Below are 16,336 nucleotides of genomic sequence, written 5' to 3' on the forward strand. Positions count from 1 at the left end.
TAGGTGAACCATTTAAAAGTGTAGTATAATGTGCCACATTTCCTGTTGCTAATTACAAATGACAGTGAGGTAGCATCGTGTAAGATAGCATGAGAGAGAGAGAGAGAGAGTGAGCGAGTGTGTGTGAGTATGAGTGACTACATGTAAATATTGGCATGTAGATGTGTTCAGTCCAGGACTCTTATCAATCATGTGAAGTTTGGGACAAATCCGACATTGCGTTATCATTGTAAACATGTTACTTCCTGTTACCAGCTGGTGGCGCTATGACCATAACTGACTATTGGCATCATAGTGACAAAGTAACGCGTTTCTGTAACTCCACTACTTTTAGCAGTAACGAGCATGTAACGAAGTATTTTTTATCAAATAACGCAATTACATTTACTGAAATTTAAATGAGTTCGTTACTCGCGTTACTCTATTTTGTAAAAAATATACATGACATATCTGATGTCGCAGGACCGTAATTGGCGGCGCAATGATTCATTACACTTCATCATAGCTGACAGTGCATATAGAATGAACATGAAAAATCTAAACGGGACAACATACCTTTGTTTAAAAATTGTGCGCAAATCATAATCCATCCGGTCTCATGTTTGTAAATTATCTTCACCAAGCAATCGCAGTATGACATCAACTTGCATTTGTAGTCCACAAAGGTAATAAATCTAAGAAATGTTCATATATTCTTAGATGTTTACATCGGCTTCATGGAAGAGAACAATCCGCGATTGTTGTTTCCACTAAAATATTCACACTGCGGTGTACACCCGTGGTAAAACGCCATAGTATGTGTGAGCTTGCTTTTAGTTTTAGTTTCAGTCTCTGCGTATCCGAACAAACAATCCACTCGCTCTGTGTCTGTCTGACAAAACAATCCACTCGCTCTGTGTCCGTCCGACAAAACAATCCACGTAGCCTACTCCGTTTTCTGATTAAATATCTTCCTTTAATCCTGTGTATCATTTAAATCCAACAGAAATCAAACAATATATGACCAAAGAGCGCAGTCCCTGCGGCAAGCTTCACAAGCTGTGTTCCAATTCAAGGGCTGCACCCTACTAAGCATGTGATAAAAGGTGAGCACTTGGCCTTTCAAGGCGCTCAGAAGTTCGCAAATAGAACTGAAATGAGACGGTCTAACCTTCGGAGGACCCATAATTTGCCTCAACTGGTGCACGCGCATCGCGCCTGTTAGCAGGACACAGCGGAGACGTTTCTAACTTATTAAAATAAATATGAAATCAGAAAAATTATAATTTATTTTAGAAAATATGACATGTTGACACAATTGTCTCCAAGTTTTTAAAGACACTACACAATTTTAACACATTATATATTTTTTTAAACATGCAGAATATTTGTCTAAATGGTCTAAATGATATACATAAATAAACTAAGTTTACATATTAAGATAATTTCTAACAAAAATAATTTCTTCTAAAAAGTAGATGTGTTCAGTCCAGGACTCTTATTAATCATGTTAAGTTTGGGACAGATCAGACATTGCATAATCATTGTAAACATGTAACTTCCTGTTGCCAGCTGGTGGCGCTATAACCATAAGTGACTATTGACATGTAGATGTGTTCAGTCCAGGACTCTTATTAATCATGTGAAGTTAGGGAAAGATCGGACATTGCATAATCAGTGTAAACATGTCACTTCCTGTTGCCAGCTGGTGGCGCTATGACCATAAGTGACTATTGACATGTAGATGTGTTCAGTCCAGGACTCTTATTAATCATGTGAAGTTTGGGACAGATCAGACATTGCATAATCATTGTAAACATGTCACTTCCTGTTGCCAGCTGGTGGCGCTATAACAATAAGTGACTATTGACATGTAGATGTGTTCAGTCCACGACTCTTATTAATCATGTGAAGTTAGGGAAAGATCGGACATTGCATAATCAGTGTAAACATGTCACTTCCTGTTGCCAGCTGGTGGCGCTATGACCATAAGTGACTATTGACATGTAGATGTGTTCAGGTCAGGACTCTTATTAATCATGTGAAGTTTGGGACAGATCGGACACTGTATGCCTGAGTTCCAGCAACCTGTTTCATAGCGAAACATCAAACTTTGGCTGTCCGAAACAGACACAAATTTTAATATAGAATCAAATCCTTTGCAATTTAGCATCACAAAGGCCTTAAGATGACAATCACCAAATATGAAGATGATCCGACTAAAACTGTAGGAGGAGTTAGTTAAAGTATGACTGCTGGAAATGAGAAAAACTGAGCCAAAATCTGAGAAATAATTCAAAATAGCTGACTTCCTGTTTGGTGTAGGGCATTGCTCTATGAGACTTTTTTGTAGGGCTTGTAATAATACATGAACATACCGAAATTGTAAGTTAAACACAGTCCAAGGGCTGCTTCATTCAATATTTGACATTTGTAAGTTAAACACAGTCCAAGGGCTGCTTCATTCAATATTTGTAGGTGGCGCTATAGAGCCATTTTCCCACGCCTAATTCCAAAGCCTACACCACATGTAAATTTTCATCACTCTTGACATCTCTGCAAAATTTCATGAGTTTTCGAGTATGTTTAGGCCCTCTAAAGTCCCGCTGAAGTCGGAGAAGAAAAAGAAAAAAAAATAATAATAATAACTCCTTGAAGAACAATAGGGTCCTCACACCCCGGTGTGCTCGGGCCCTAACTATGACTGTGTTTTGTAATTCTGGATCAGAGCTACTTATATGTATCACCCTTGAGAAAGGCCCATGTTCCTCTAAGAACCTAAATATTTCTCCATCTGCATCACTATCACTCATACCACTGACTAAGACTGAATTAGGCACTTTAACATTCTTTTGTTTAACCACATCCATTTCAAATGTACAGTTTCAATGTAAAATTTAAGTTTCAATAGAAAATATGTAAATGCAAAGAGAAAATATATATACACTTTAAATATTAATTACAAAATTGTCAACACTGCCCCCTCCTGGCTGGCTCGCCAAGATTTATGTAGCACCTAACTAGAATAAAAATGTATTTCTTTAAAATAAAAGAAGGTGCCTCTATAGGTTGTGATTTGGTTTAGGCCAGTTCTAGGTTCAGCATTGAGGGGGGAGTAAATTGACAAGGACAATGTGTAAGAGTGGAAGAAAAATGCAGTAATTTTATTACAGCAATAAATTATTTAAAATATTTCATTCTGATCACAAAAGAGAGAACCACAGTTAAATATTGAGGAATATATAATAATAATAAATACACATAAATAAATAATGAAATAAATAAATAAGAGCTCTTTTCCCAAAGTTTCAAATAAAAGCTTTCCAATAAAATGATAAAAAGAAAAGAAATAGTCCTGTACCCGGGTATGTAAGGTGTATATGTCAGTGTATGTGTGAAGGCTTATCTGTGTCCAAGGAACACAGGTTGATCCAAGGGTAGAATTCAAGGGGTTTGGTTGTCCAGTGTGAAAAGGAACACCAGTTCAATCGAAATCCAATGGGACTGACTCGCCATCCAGTGTTCCAGCTCAGTGTTCCAGCTCAATAAAAAAACCAATCTGCATGCAGCAGTTTGAGAATACTAATTAACATCATATATTAAATATCAAAATCTCTTTAAATTCCAATTCAACTACAGTTCAACAAGTTTTATTAACTTGCATCGCTCGTAATGAGAGAGAGAAAGTGCCATTCTTACTCACACACACAGGCTAATGTGTGCGCACCTCTAAACATTCTTATATTAATGTCTCCTATCTCTTAGGAGTTTGTTACTATCAACAGTCATATATATCAAAAATCATGTAATTCAATATATTAATTAATAACTTCTATATCACAAACATAAAAACAATATTATCACAATAACAGTACAATAAAATAAAAGTAAATCTCCGATTGGTTTTTAATTAGTTAGTTCAGTTATCAGAGTAATATCATAGCATTTCAACTCACCAGAGTTTGGGATAAAACAACACAGGTCTTCTATCCTCAACAATATGTAGACAAAATATGTACAAGGAATGGTAAGCTGATTCAGATTTATAAAAATTGTTAGATTATATTACAAAAGTATAATTTTTCTTAAAAGGGTTATCAATAACGTCTAATTACAATTCAAGTGGAGTCTCCAGAATGACAAACAAACCCGTCTTTTCAAATATATTCAAAAACAAACCAGTCACCTTGAAGTTGACTATACCAAATTTAAAGTCTTTTATTAAACACTTCAAGCAGACCAAAAGAAAATGAAAAATAAAAACATATAATGTAAACAGCTTTTTGTTCTTGCTATATTTATATTTATTCTGTTTATTAATATGTATATATTTATATAGTTATTGAGCAATCTAATACTAAAGTTATGGTCTTAGTAACCAAACTTTAAGGTGGGTTACATATGCATAAATACAAAATACAACATAGTCTATAAAGTTAATTACTCAATTAAAAACAAGATTCAATGCTCATATTTTAAAACTGTGGTGAGCATTCAGTTAAAAGCTATAGTGAGTAGTGTATTTCTGTACATTTTTATCATCAAAAAACAATATAAACTGAAAAACATGTATACCGTGAAATATTCCGTTCCGTGAAATAAAATGATTTTTGGTCATTCCGCCCACCCCTAATATGATGTCATGTTTGTGTGTCAAGCGTCACGTCATACAGGCACAGTAATGTGGTATTATGCCCCCTAATGGCAAATTGATACCATAATTCTTACAGGCCTTCAGGTGGAGTACACAAAAATGCACAGCGAATTTTGTTACGATTGACCTTCGTTAACTAAGTCAAATTAGTCCTCAAATTTCATTCGCTGATGACGGCAATGTTTTTGAAGATACGCCAATGTCCATCTAGTACTCATGGTACATTGCACAAAGAAACACCATACCAAATATTAAATGTATCAGGCTAACGGTTGTGTAGTTATAGTCTCAAGCCCATTATAGCACCATCTAGTGTTTTTTTCAGTTTGGAGCCAAGGATTACACTGATACCAAACGCTTGAGTGTAAGATGCAGGGCTCGACATTAAGGCTTGTCCGCTTGTCCGGGATAAGTGGATTTTTTGAAGGACAAGTGTAAGAGAAAATTAGTTGTCCAACTGGACAAGTACAATTTCAAACAATGTTACTTAACGTTATGTGCAGTTAACGACATAGCAGAACACGCAGCGCAAACATTGAGCGGAATATTGAACAGAGAGCGCAGCGCGCAGACGCACGCACGCACACACACACACACGTTTACACCTTGCTGTTATTGTTAAACAAGCTGCGCGCGCATGAAACCTGATCGCCGAACACGAAGGGGCGGGGCGGCATGGAGTGGAGAGTTTCTTCAGGCTCCGGCGTGAATATAAATGACAGACACATCAACCGCAGTCCGTATTTTTTCTCTTCTACAGTTCGGTAAAAACACATAATGGGCTTAAAATCTTGTTTAAGAATCTGTTTTATAATGAGAATCTCTCTTTCAGCGCACCTACGTGTGTTTGCGCCGCGCGACAGCCGATTTGAATCTGACAGAATTCGTCACTGTACATTAAAAAAATCCCACACAAACATTACAGTGTAAATGCTAGGATTAAGACTGATTTTATATATAACAGATAATCTGGATACATTTACCCTAATATGCTTTTTTAAAACATGGTAATGTTTTAATGTTTTGCTTTAGTGTTTTAATGTCAGACAATCATTGAAATGTGGGAAAAATGAAGAGAATGGCAGCAGATATAGCATCCTTCTTCAGAAAGAGTAGCAAGCAGCAGCCAAATTAATCTTTGTAAAATACATTTCAGTGGCCTACAAAATTCACCTGATTTACTGGTCTCTATGGTTTTTTTTTAGCAATGGGAGATATAAATTCTGGTTTCAAAGTAAATTTCAAAAGTTTTTTTTTATTAAATAGTTTAATAAAAAAACTTGAAGTTGAATTATGACTATAAAAAGTATTTTAAGGTTGGATGAAAGAGATTTTATGTGCCACCCCAGAGTTACTGCTGGCCCCTGCCTGGCCACCCCTATGAAAAATCCCTTGCACCGCCACTGATTAGCAAAACACAAAAAATTAATTATATTATAAATCTTTACCCGGACAAGTGACTTTTGTGCATGGACAAGTGAAACATAAATGTACTTGTCCAAAGGACAAGTTCCTCAAAAATTTAATGTCAAGCCCTGAGATGTACGGTTAAGGAGTTATGAGCCCAAACGCGTCGGGCACTGCTATAGCGCCACCTATGGATCAATTTGGCTGATTCACTGTATCTGAGTAGCCTGCTAATATACAACCAGTTGACCAAGTGGAAAGTTTCTATTACGGTTTAGGCTGGTCGGTGCATTTTATCATGGAAAAATAATAATAATAATAAAACGGACAAATACAATAAGTTTTCAACACTTCGACACAATCATAATTAAAGAAGTTATTCTGCATTTTACACTTAAAGGTAGGGTAACACATTTTGAAAAATGCTAACGGTAGCCGCCTAGCAATGAAATCCCGATCCCACCCTCAAGTCAAATCGCCATCCAAAGTCACAACTCTTTCCAAACACATGAACACGCACAGATCAGACGGTCATGTCTCATTTACTAGTGAGAAAACTTTGCAGTACAAAAACCCTTTCAGACCCTTTGCCTCCTGTAGCTGTTTGCATCTCGTGGTAAAGCAGTAAAGTTACCGATTTTAATTTGGGTTTTTGCTCTTGCTGATCCAGGCAGTTTTTGCTGTTGTTGTTATAAAAGATGCATTTAGTTTTGTTGCTCCTGTGTAGGTTGTCAATTCAGCAGAAAAGTTTGCTGTTCTCGCTGTTTACAGACAGAGCGCACGTGAACGCGCCGATGACGTATGGTATCTGCGTGGACTCGCTGCACGGTGGGAATTCAAATTACGCTTACGTATGTATGAGGGACATAAAAGGAAACGTCCGTTCGGACCGAAATCCATGATTTGTTGAACATTTTTTGGTCCTACGCCTTTCACAGATGACATACATTTTTACAAATACATTTTATGTAATTGACATTTTATATCTGTTTGATGTTCTTTTGACATCAAAACCAAAGTGTTACTTTGGTTCAGTCTTGTTAATCTTATTTTAAGGTTTATATTTAATATATAAATAAATTTTATCTAAGAGTTATAATATTTTCAGCCAATGCTGTATTTATTTTCTAATTCTTTTACAATAGTTAATGTTTACTAATAGTAAATTGTTTATATATTTTGAATCTGTTTTATTGTTCCTTGGACTGTTACTTTGGTTTATTTATTTAAATAGCCTCTTGATTTTGTAATAATAAAGTATGTTTGAGCATAGTGAATGAGTTATGAGTGTTGTGTTTTCTATTCAGTAAATAGTAAAAAACTATTGGTAATTTATAGGTCATCGCCAGTTAGTGCCCGCTTTAGCTATTGTTATCGGCAAAATCCATTATCGGTCGACCTCTATCAATATCTTTATTTGGCAGTTCCACTTTAAATTCTGTGACGTTATTGTTTTTAAAAAACGTACTAATTGCAAAATATGACCAAAACAGAATATAAAGACATAAACAAATCACCTGAAGAGGTTTTTTTTTCAATTTTTTGTACTTGTTTTAACACTACAAAAATACAACAAAATGCATTTAAGGGCTAAAAAAGTGGATTTCGCATAATATGTCTCCTTTAAAAAAGCTGCAAATGAAAAAGGTCCATATTACTTTATCCAACAGTACACTCTCGTAAACACATCAAACAATTTGTAAACATGTATAGACCTTTCCTACTAAATAGAAGTATAATAAAACATAGTGAATCGCCAAAACAAGTTGATGTATAAACATTATCAGCATTTACTACTAACGTTTTCTATGTTTCTCAATTACAGGAGATATGGACATTGTCGTCAACTACTTGTCAAGTTTAAGATGCGTTCGCAAACTTGACTTCGCCTTTGATAACGCTTTGCAACAAAAAACTGAACAATGGACACTGAGAGACATTCTGGATGATCCGAGAGAATACCAAAGGGTAAACTTTTTACATATACCTGAACATTTTGTTGTAATAATGTATAAAACATGCACTGCATGAAAAGTGGAATTTTCGTCAGAATGTGGCACTGTAGATTGTTGTGAAACTCCAAGTATACGACTGCGCATGACAATTTGCAGCCAACACCGAAAACTGCCATAAGTTGTCAGAAGTTGCCGTGGGTCTTGCTCTGAAGTTGTCCCCCCTTCCCCTAATTCTAGGGGAGGCTTTAACATGTAAATGAACATGGTGTGAGCTATACAAATGCAAATCAGGGTAGCAGCTGGGGGAGTTTTACTCAGGTGACATTCTGAGAGGTTTTAAACTTTGATTTTAATAAAATCTCTGGTATCAGTATAGCCAAATTACAAACTCTTAAAATTGATTATTTTCAAAGTATGCTACACTGTTAACCCAGATATTGTCTTAATGATGTAAACATTACTTAATATTTTGAGTTTTGGACATATACTTAAAAATATATTATACCCATAATCCTTTGTCCCTGAATATTATGATTATTTAAGCTTTTTTACAGAATTAAGAACTAATAAGAACTTTAACTACTTAAATATTTGTTAAAATGTCATAGAGGTTTATGCTCTAATATTATTCATGTTGTTTAGTTTTAAATGATAAATTACCATTTTTGTTAATGAAAGTCACCGTTCAGGTGATCAGTGTTTATTGACATAAACAGCACATTGTATTGTATTTTTCGCAGTTTTGTGTGTGTTCAGTGGAGAATCAAGTTTATTCAATGACTGACTTAGTCATGAGTTTTGTGTTATAATACCATTTATAACACTAAGAGAATTATAATTATAAATGAATTAAAAATAGAAAATCTTTCAACTCAGTTTACTAAGCGGAGATGTTGGACAGAGTAATTCAAAATCATCTTTAAGTTTAATGACAATCATTTATCAAAATATTTTCTTCATCATTTATCACAATACTTTCAAAATATTTTTCCCTAATTTTTTTTTAACTATCCCTTTAAGTAGATTCAGTTTGTCCAGGCTAACAGTATATATTAATATCTCTGTATGTCATTAGCAATAACCAATGTTAGGTAAAAAACAAGATACACAAAACAATTTATTTCAACAATTTTAATTGTTTTAACAGAGTTTTAATCAGGCTCAATTTGTGCATTCTATGCAAACAACATGTCAAACAACAAAATGTCTGTCTGGAAGGGAATGAAGCAAGGAAACTTGTGCAATTACATCACAGCTCAAATACTGTGCATAGTGGCATGACTACAGTTATTGAATTCACATACTGGTAATCCTGCCATACTTGTCCATCATATACATCTCCTAACACACCCTTTGGCATTTCCCGCTTTCGCCTTTCATCTAATTTCTCTTCAAATCCAAGTCTTTTAACAAGTCCTCCCAGAGACTGCACAACACTCTTGTATCAGTAAGAACGTATTGGATGGACATACTCTTCACTGCTCAAATATGTAGCCTTGCTTAGCAAGGCAGAGCCACATTTCTACCTTAATGCAGACCTCTGCTGTGGGTGATTGTAGAATGGGATGTGACCACAAGTCCTGCAAACCTTTGTACCATCCCGTCTGAGCTCATAGGTTTCAGTAAGCATGTACACTGTCATACATTTTGGACAACCCACATACTGTAAGAAGTCGTCACGGAGGATACCAGTCAATTTCATCATGGCCAAAAGGTTCATCATCAACAAGTGTTCTGGTTTTTCACTTCTGGCCTGATCACTTCCATTCTTCTCCCCATCTTGTATGTGAGGATAGGGTTCACTCTGCTCCTCAGCAAGGATTTCCCCCTCTTCATCCACATAGTCATCCTATGAAATTTTAAAGGACATATTTAAAACACATGCAATGCACATACTCAGCACCACCATTAGACCATTAGAGATCGAAAAGCCCATCGTTAATATGGCCATTTGAGATTGAAAAGTCCATCATGAATGTGGCCATTTGAGATTGAAAAGTCCATCATAAATGTGGCCATTTGAGATTGAAAAGCTCATCGTTAATATGGTCATTTGAGATTTAAAAAGAACATAATTAATATGTTCATTTCTCATCAATAGGGCCATTTGAGTATGAAAAGATTTGAAAACTGTAGTTGAAAAAGATCATGTGCATCTCAAACAGCTAGCTTTAGTGCAATGAACCAGTTAAGTACTTTGTGGAAACTTCATCCACTTCAACTTCATTTTAGGATTTTTTAATACTTTATAAAGTGTGTTTATACTTTAGTTGCTTTCATTAGTTAACTAACAGAAATTTAAGAGTGGAAAACAATCATGTGGGTGAAAATTGTTAGGTTTTCCCATTTCAGCTCTGGATTAGCATGTATTGAACTTTATACTAGTTTATCCAAATGTAATTTCATGCTTACCACACACAACAGATGTCCAGGAAAAGACGAATGCGTTGGTCATCTGCTGTTTCGTCTGAAAAACAACAAACAGAAGATAATGTTATGCATTATAACGCGATATTCCTATTCAATTATAATTTACTATTAAAATAACAACAACAGTGATAATCAACCACATTTAACTCCAACGTTTTTGTTTAACTTGTTGATTTTATTTTACTTTACTTGTTGATATGTTTTAGTATTGTTTAAAATGATAACATACGTAAAGCAAGCCAAGCTTATATAAAAAATATGTATTTATGCTCACCGTTGTCTGAACTGAAATTCGCTGGGTGCGTTTCTTCAAATTCTTCAATCACTTCTTTTTCTGGGTCCTCGGAGTGCATTTCACTTTCACCAATCTCTCTAACTCCAGTAAAGTTATCCTCCGGGTCTTTACACATGACGGGACATCACTCACAGCGGATTCATGACTGGGTAGCAGCAGGCTCTGTACGTTATCTGACGTAGCCCTTTTGGATTTTTTTCTCCCAAACTCCATTTTTTAAATAGCGCTTTCTGTGGTCAAAATACTGTGTATGACACACTTCAGTGTTGCAATGTTTACAGAAGCGCCGAGGTCGTTTCTTCAGTCTTGGGACTTACATCTTTCAACTGACAGCACACTGTGTTGATTTCACACAGAGCTTCCGGCACATCGCGTTTGTTGTTTATATCATACGCATGCGCACACGTCTCACAAGATTTTCCTTATATCAATAACCTCGCATGTGATTGGAGGAGCCCGACAGGCTTCTCGCCTTCGTCCAATCATGTGCGAGGTCATGGTCACGGCTCACACAGCAGTGTCGACAAGCATAACAGACGTTTGGTTTGGTGTTTGTAACTCTCCAAGAAGAGCAGACGGGTGCACAATCCCAAGATTGCGGTAAGAATAATTTTATGTATATGCATATTTTATTGAAGTAGCCCAAGCTGTGTGTTTTATAACTAAGAGGTGTTTTTTGTCTTGTAATTTACAGGAGGCTGTACGGCGTCTCTGAGGCACACTGCAGGCGCTATGAACCAGAGCAAAGGTAACGTTACGATTTAAAGAATATGTTTTTATTCTTGTATAAGGAAATAGATACGTTAATAGATCCGAGCTTAAACCCACACATTTTGTTTTCACAGACTAACGTCGCCTCATAACAAAGCCGTGACCTCCGATTTGCTTGGGGCTATTTCAGCAAGTCCATATTTACTGCTGAGAATGACGACATTGTTTGTAAGTATAACTTCTAATGTTTTTCCTCATTTCTTGTTTAATTGTACCGTGACTCTTTTTATTAATACCAGTTTCATTTAATTGTTTTCCAGCTGCCCGTAAGACGTATTATGAGTCGGTACGCCGGAGTTTCAGATACAAACAACCTGAACTCGCATCGCAGGCGGAAAATGCGAAAAGTTTGTTAGCTCGGAGTCGATCCAGAAGAAAAATGGTAAGATTTATTATATTAGATCAGTTTTTTGTCAATGTGAGTATTTTTCAGGTCACTTATTGTCCTTATTGATTGTATTACAGTTGCTGGAAGCGAGACGAAGTGTGTTGGCTGAGGATGAGATGGACATTTGGAAGTGCGCCACCATAGATCTCATATCTGATGAGGAAGACGGCATTGTTGGCGGGGTGTCTGGATGGATTGTGCGGCCACCGCCCTCTCGCAGCCTGGAACTCTCCGAGCTCTGTGCCACGCTGCAATCCAGATTAGAGGCGATACCAAAGTACCGGGCAACTCACCATATACGCGTGAAAAAGTGACTTTTTTACAACGTTTTTGAGGTTTTTTTTCAACACTTTGAAAAAGATTTTTAGGGATCTTTCCCGAACATCTTAGGCACTTTTTGACGTGTTTGGAGTACAATATAAGAGACATTATGCTGCTTTGTACATAGTTGTGTGTTTATAAATAAAGCTCTTTCTTTGAATAAACAGCTGTGTGTTTATAAATAAACCTCTTTGTTTTCTCTTATATTCCTTGATGTTGTGAATAATGTAGTACATAGCACAATGACATTAATATATAAAAAATGATAACATAAATTATGTATTATTATTATTATTATTGGGGTTTACATTTATAATGAGCCAGGGTGCCCAATAACCCCCCTCTTTAGAGTAACGGCCCGACTTGAATTTACTCACTCGGTATTGGCTGAAGCCACTACTTTTAAACAAGAAAAATCCCTTGTGATTGGCTTGAAGTCATCTGCCAACCATTCACGGGGGATTTTACTTGTTTAAAAGTTGTGGCTTCAGCCAATACTGAGTGATTACATTCAAGTGGGCCATTACTCTAGTTTTGCTGCTATTCACATGCTAATTAGGCCAGAGACTCTCTAACTGGCCGGCAGAGGTTTCGCTGCTATTCATATGCTAATTAGAGGCATCGCACCCGCGCGGGGCTCTCCACCTACGTCATGGTTCGTTTATGACAATTTGTGACACAGACAAACGCGAAGCTCGCTGCTGGTAAATTGAGGAAAGCTGCCGAAAATTCGGCAGATTTTCGGGAGCCTACAGGCGCTTACGGGGACGAAAATCCCACTTTTCATGCAGTGATGCATACATAACACTTAATCAAATTGAAACCAACTTTAGAAAGGAAGATAATGTAAAAAGGTCATAATCACATCAAATGTAATGATTTCAAAACACCTTCCAAGTTCCAGTTTCGCTCACAGTAATAATCTGTGTTAACAATTTAACTAAATCTGCTAAACTATAACAAGACTCACCCAATGCTTACATAAAAACAAATATACCCAAATGTGTCTTAAAGTTAACCATAGTTTATTGCACAGCAACTGGTTATTTTTTAACTTTGCACATTTATATTTCTTTCTCGCTAAATAACAATTTATTTATTTTTTAGGTGAAAGTAACAGTAAAAGTAATAAATCTCACGGAATCTTGTGACGGAATGACCAGAACACAACACAAAATGATGAAAAGAGTTTACGATGTCGCAGACACCACTGAAAGCATCTCTTTATGTGTCTGGGGTGGCCGACCTCTAAACATTGGAAAGTGGTACGAGATTACCAATGTGTCTATATGAAAAATTCACCAGACCACGTGCCTATCCACAACTTCTGAGACATCACTGACAATCATTCCAGACAGACATTGCCCAGTCGCGAAAGTCATAGATACAGCTCCCAACTTCCTCAATATTTTAGTGAAAACAATGGAACACCGGACTTGACATCTAGCTTCACTTCAAAACCCATTAAAGAGGAGCCAGGCCTGCTCGCAGATGTCGAACAAGGACACGGTCTCCCTCCGTCAGAGCAGACGCGCGGACAGACTTGTCGAAGCATGTTACGAAGTAACAAATGTCCCTACTCAAAGAGAACAGAAGAAACATTCATAACAGGTAACAGGGGTCCAAACAAGACCCCTGGAGTCCCCACTCTCACCCCCAAGGCTTCAAATCACAAGATACTTTAAAGTATATAAAGAAAGTTTATTAAACATAAGATAATAAGGAGCATATACATTTCAGGAGGGGGAAAAGCCAAAACAAATAACAAAACAAAACTAACTAAATTAAGAATTCTAACCTAGATTTCAGATAATAAACAATATACAAAATCTTATCTCCCTACTTACTACAAACAGGAGAAAACTGATAATAAATAAAACAGGCACCCACCTCCCTACTATACTCCAAATAATTAGAATTTAGGATAAACATAAAAGTTCAACATAATAAATCAACTTAGAGAAGTAATGGTTAAGAACAGTTTACAACAGCAGAGCTGCCAGTAAAGGAAGCCATGAGAGCGGGGAGCTCCAGATCCATGCTCCAGGAGACTTAAATAGACAATTGCAGCAATCACTCCCGTCTCCAATCAGGTCACTCGTTATCAGCTCCACCTGCGAGTCGTGATAGTTAGAGTGTAAGAAGAGCGAGAGAGAAACACAAAGGAAAACTAGACCAACACAACCAACATGTAAATGCACTTCCACGTAACACCTCCCCACAAAAAAAAATGCTAACAGGAAGTTTGCATTACCTACACTGCACCACTGCATATATATCCTACACTTCAGCACCATAAACGCGGGACAGCGCATCCGCAACAGTATTTTGCGATCCTTTTTTATGTCGGATATCCAAGTCAAACTCTTGAACTATCAATGCCCAGCGCATTAAGCGTTGATTTGAATTCGACATCCGGGCCAAGAACACAAGTGGGTTGTGGTCCGTATAAACAACAACTGGAAACGAACTTCCACCCAAATACACCTCGAAATGTTGTAACGATAATAACAACGCAAGAGCCTCTTTTTCGATGGTACTATATCTGCGTTAACATAGCGTAAATTTTTTCGAGAAGTAACATACTGGGTGATCAAACTCACTCTCTTGAAGTAAAACCGCACCAGCGCCAGTAGCAGAGGCATCCACTTCCAGCTTAAAAGAGCGCGTAAACTCTGGCGCTGCCAAAACAGGAGCGTTACACAGTAAATCCTTAGCTGCACGAAAAGCTTCCTCACAAGCAGGAGACCACACAAATACTCGAGCTGTGCTGAGGAGATCGGTTAAGGGTGATACAATGCTGGCAAAGTTACGACAGAAGCCTCTGTAATAACCTGGCATCCCCAAAAATCGACGCAGTTCTCTTTTATTCACAGGTACTGGAAACTTCATAACAGATGCAATCTTTGCATCAACCGGGCAAACCTGTCCCTGACCAACTCTTTTCCCCAAGTAGACCACTGTTGCCTTGGCGAATTCACATTTAGCTAGGTTCAAAGTCAGAGACGCATCACACAAACGTGAAAACACTTCACGTAGGGAATTTAAATGTTCTTCCCAGCTAGAAGAATATATTACAATATCGTCTAGATAAGCCTCACATTTCTGTACTCCACTTAATACGATACGCATCAAACGTTGGAAAGTAGATGGAGCATTTCGCATTCCAAACGCCATAACAGAGTACTGCATAAAATCATCAGGGGTCACGAATGCTGAAATCTCTGAGGCCCTAGAAGTAAGAGGAACTTGCCAGTACCCCTTCAGAAGATCCAATTTTGTAACAAATTTTGCAGGACCAACCCGATCTATGCAATCTTCCATTCGTGGAAGTGGGAACGAGTCAGGTTTAGTTACTGCGTTGACTTTGCGATAGTCAGTGCAGAACCGAACCGATGAATCAGCCTTGGGGACCAACAAACAAGGCGAACTCCACGCACTCAAACTGGGTCTCGCAAAGTTATTCTCACGTAAATACTCGACCTCTGCTTTCAATAGCTCATGCTTCCTTGGATTAAGCCGAAAGGGGTGCTGTCTTATTGGCTGCGCATTTCCGACATAATATTGTTTAAAGTTAACCATAGTTTATTGCACAGCAACTGGTTATTTTTTAACTTTGCACATTTATATTTCTTTCTCACTAAATAACAATTTTTTTTTTTTAGGTGAAAGTAACAGTAAAAGTAATAAATCTCACGGAATCTTGTGACGGAATGACCAGAACACAACACAAAATGATGAAAAGAGTTTACGATGTCGCAGACACCACTGAAAGCATCTCTTTATGTGTCTGGGGTGGCCGACCTCTAAACATTGGAAAGTGGTACGAGATTACCAATGTGTCTATATGAAAAATTCACCAGACCACGTGCCTATCCACAACTTCTGAGACATCACTGACAATCATTCCAGACAGACATTGCCCAGTCGCGAAAGTCATAGATACAGCTCCCAACTTCCTCAATATTTTAGTGAAAACAATGGAACACCGGACTTGACATCTAGCTTCACTTCAAAACCCATTAAAGAGGAGCCAGGCCTGCTCGCAGATGTCGAACAAGGACACGGACAGACTTGTCGAAGCGTGTTACGAAGTAACAAATGTCCCTACTCAAAGAGAACAGAAGAAACATTCA

The 16,336-nt window shown here is 37.2% G+C and overlaps 2 long non-coding RNA genes across 2 annotated transcripts in view; one reads left to right on the forward strand and one right to left on the reverse strand.

Annotated features, from left to right (window-relative positions):
- The window catches only part of LOC135783532 (uncharacterized), a 417,164-nt gene that overhangs the window by 200,592 nt on the left and 200,236 nt on the right, over positions 1-16,336 (reverse strand). The gene's annotated exons all lie outside the window — the stretch shown is intronic.
- On the forward strand, positions 11,255-11,659 carry LOC141281605 (uncharacterized). Its single transcript, XR_012335950.1, has 3 exons — positions 11,255-11,320; positions 11,415-11,468; positions 11,566-11,659. It is a non-coding gene; the product is annotated as an uncharacterized lncRNA (long non-coding RNA).

This window comes from Paramisgurnus dabryanus, chromosome 2 (assembly GCF_030506205.2).
Source record: "Paramisgurnus dabryanus chromosome 2, PD_genome_1.1, whole genome shotgun sequence".
Taxonomy (NCBI): Eukaryota; Metazoa; Chordata; class Actinopteri; order Cypriniformes; family Cobitidae; genus Paramisgurnus; species Paramisgurnus dabryanus.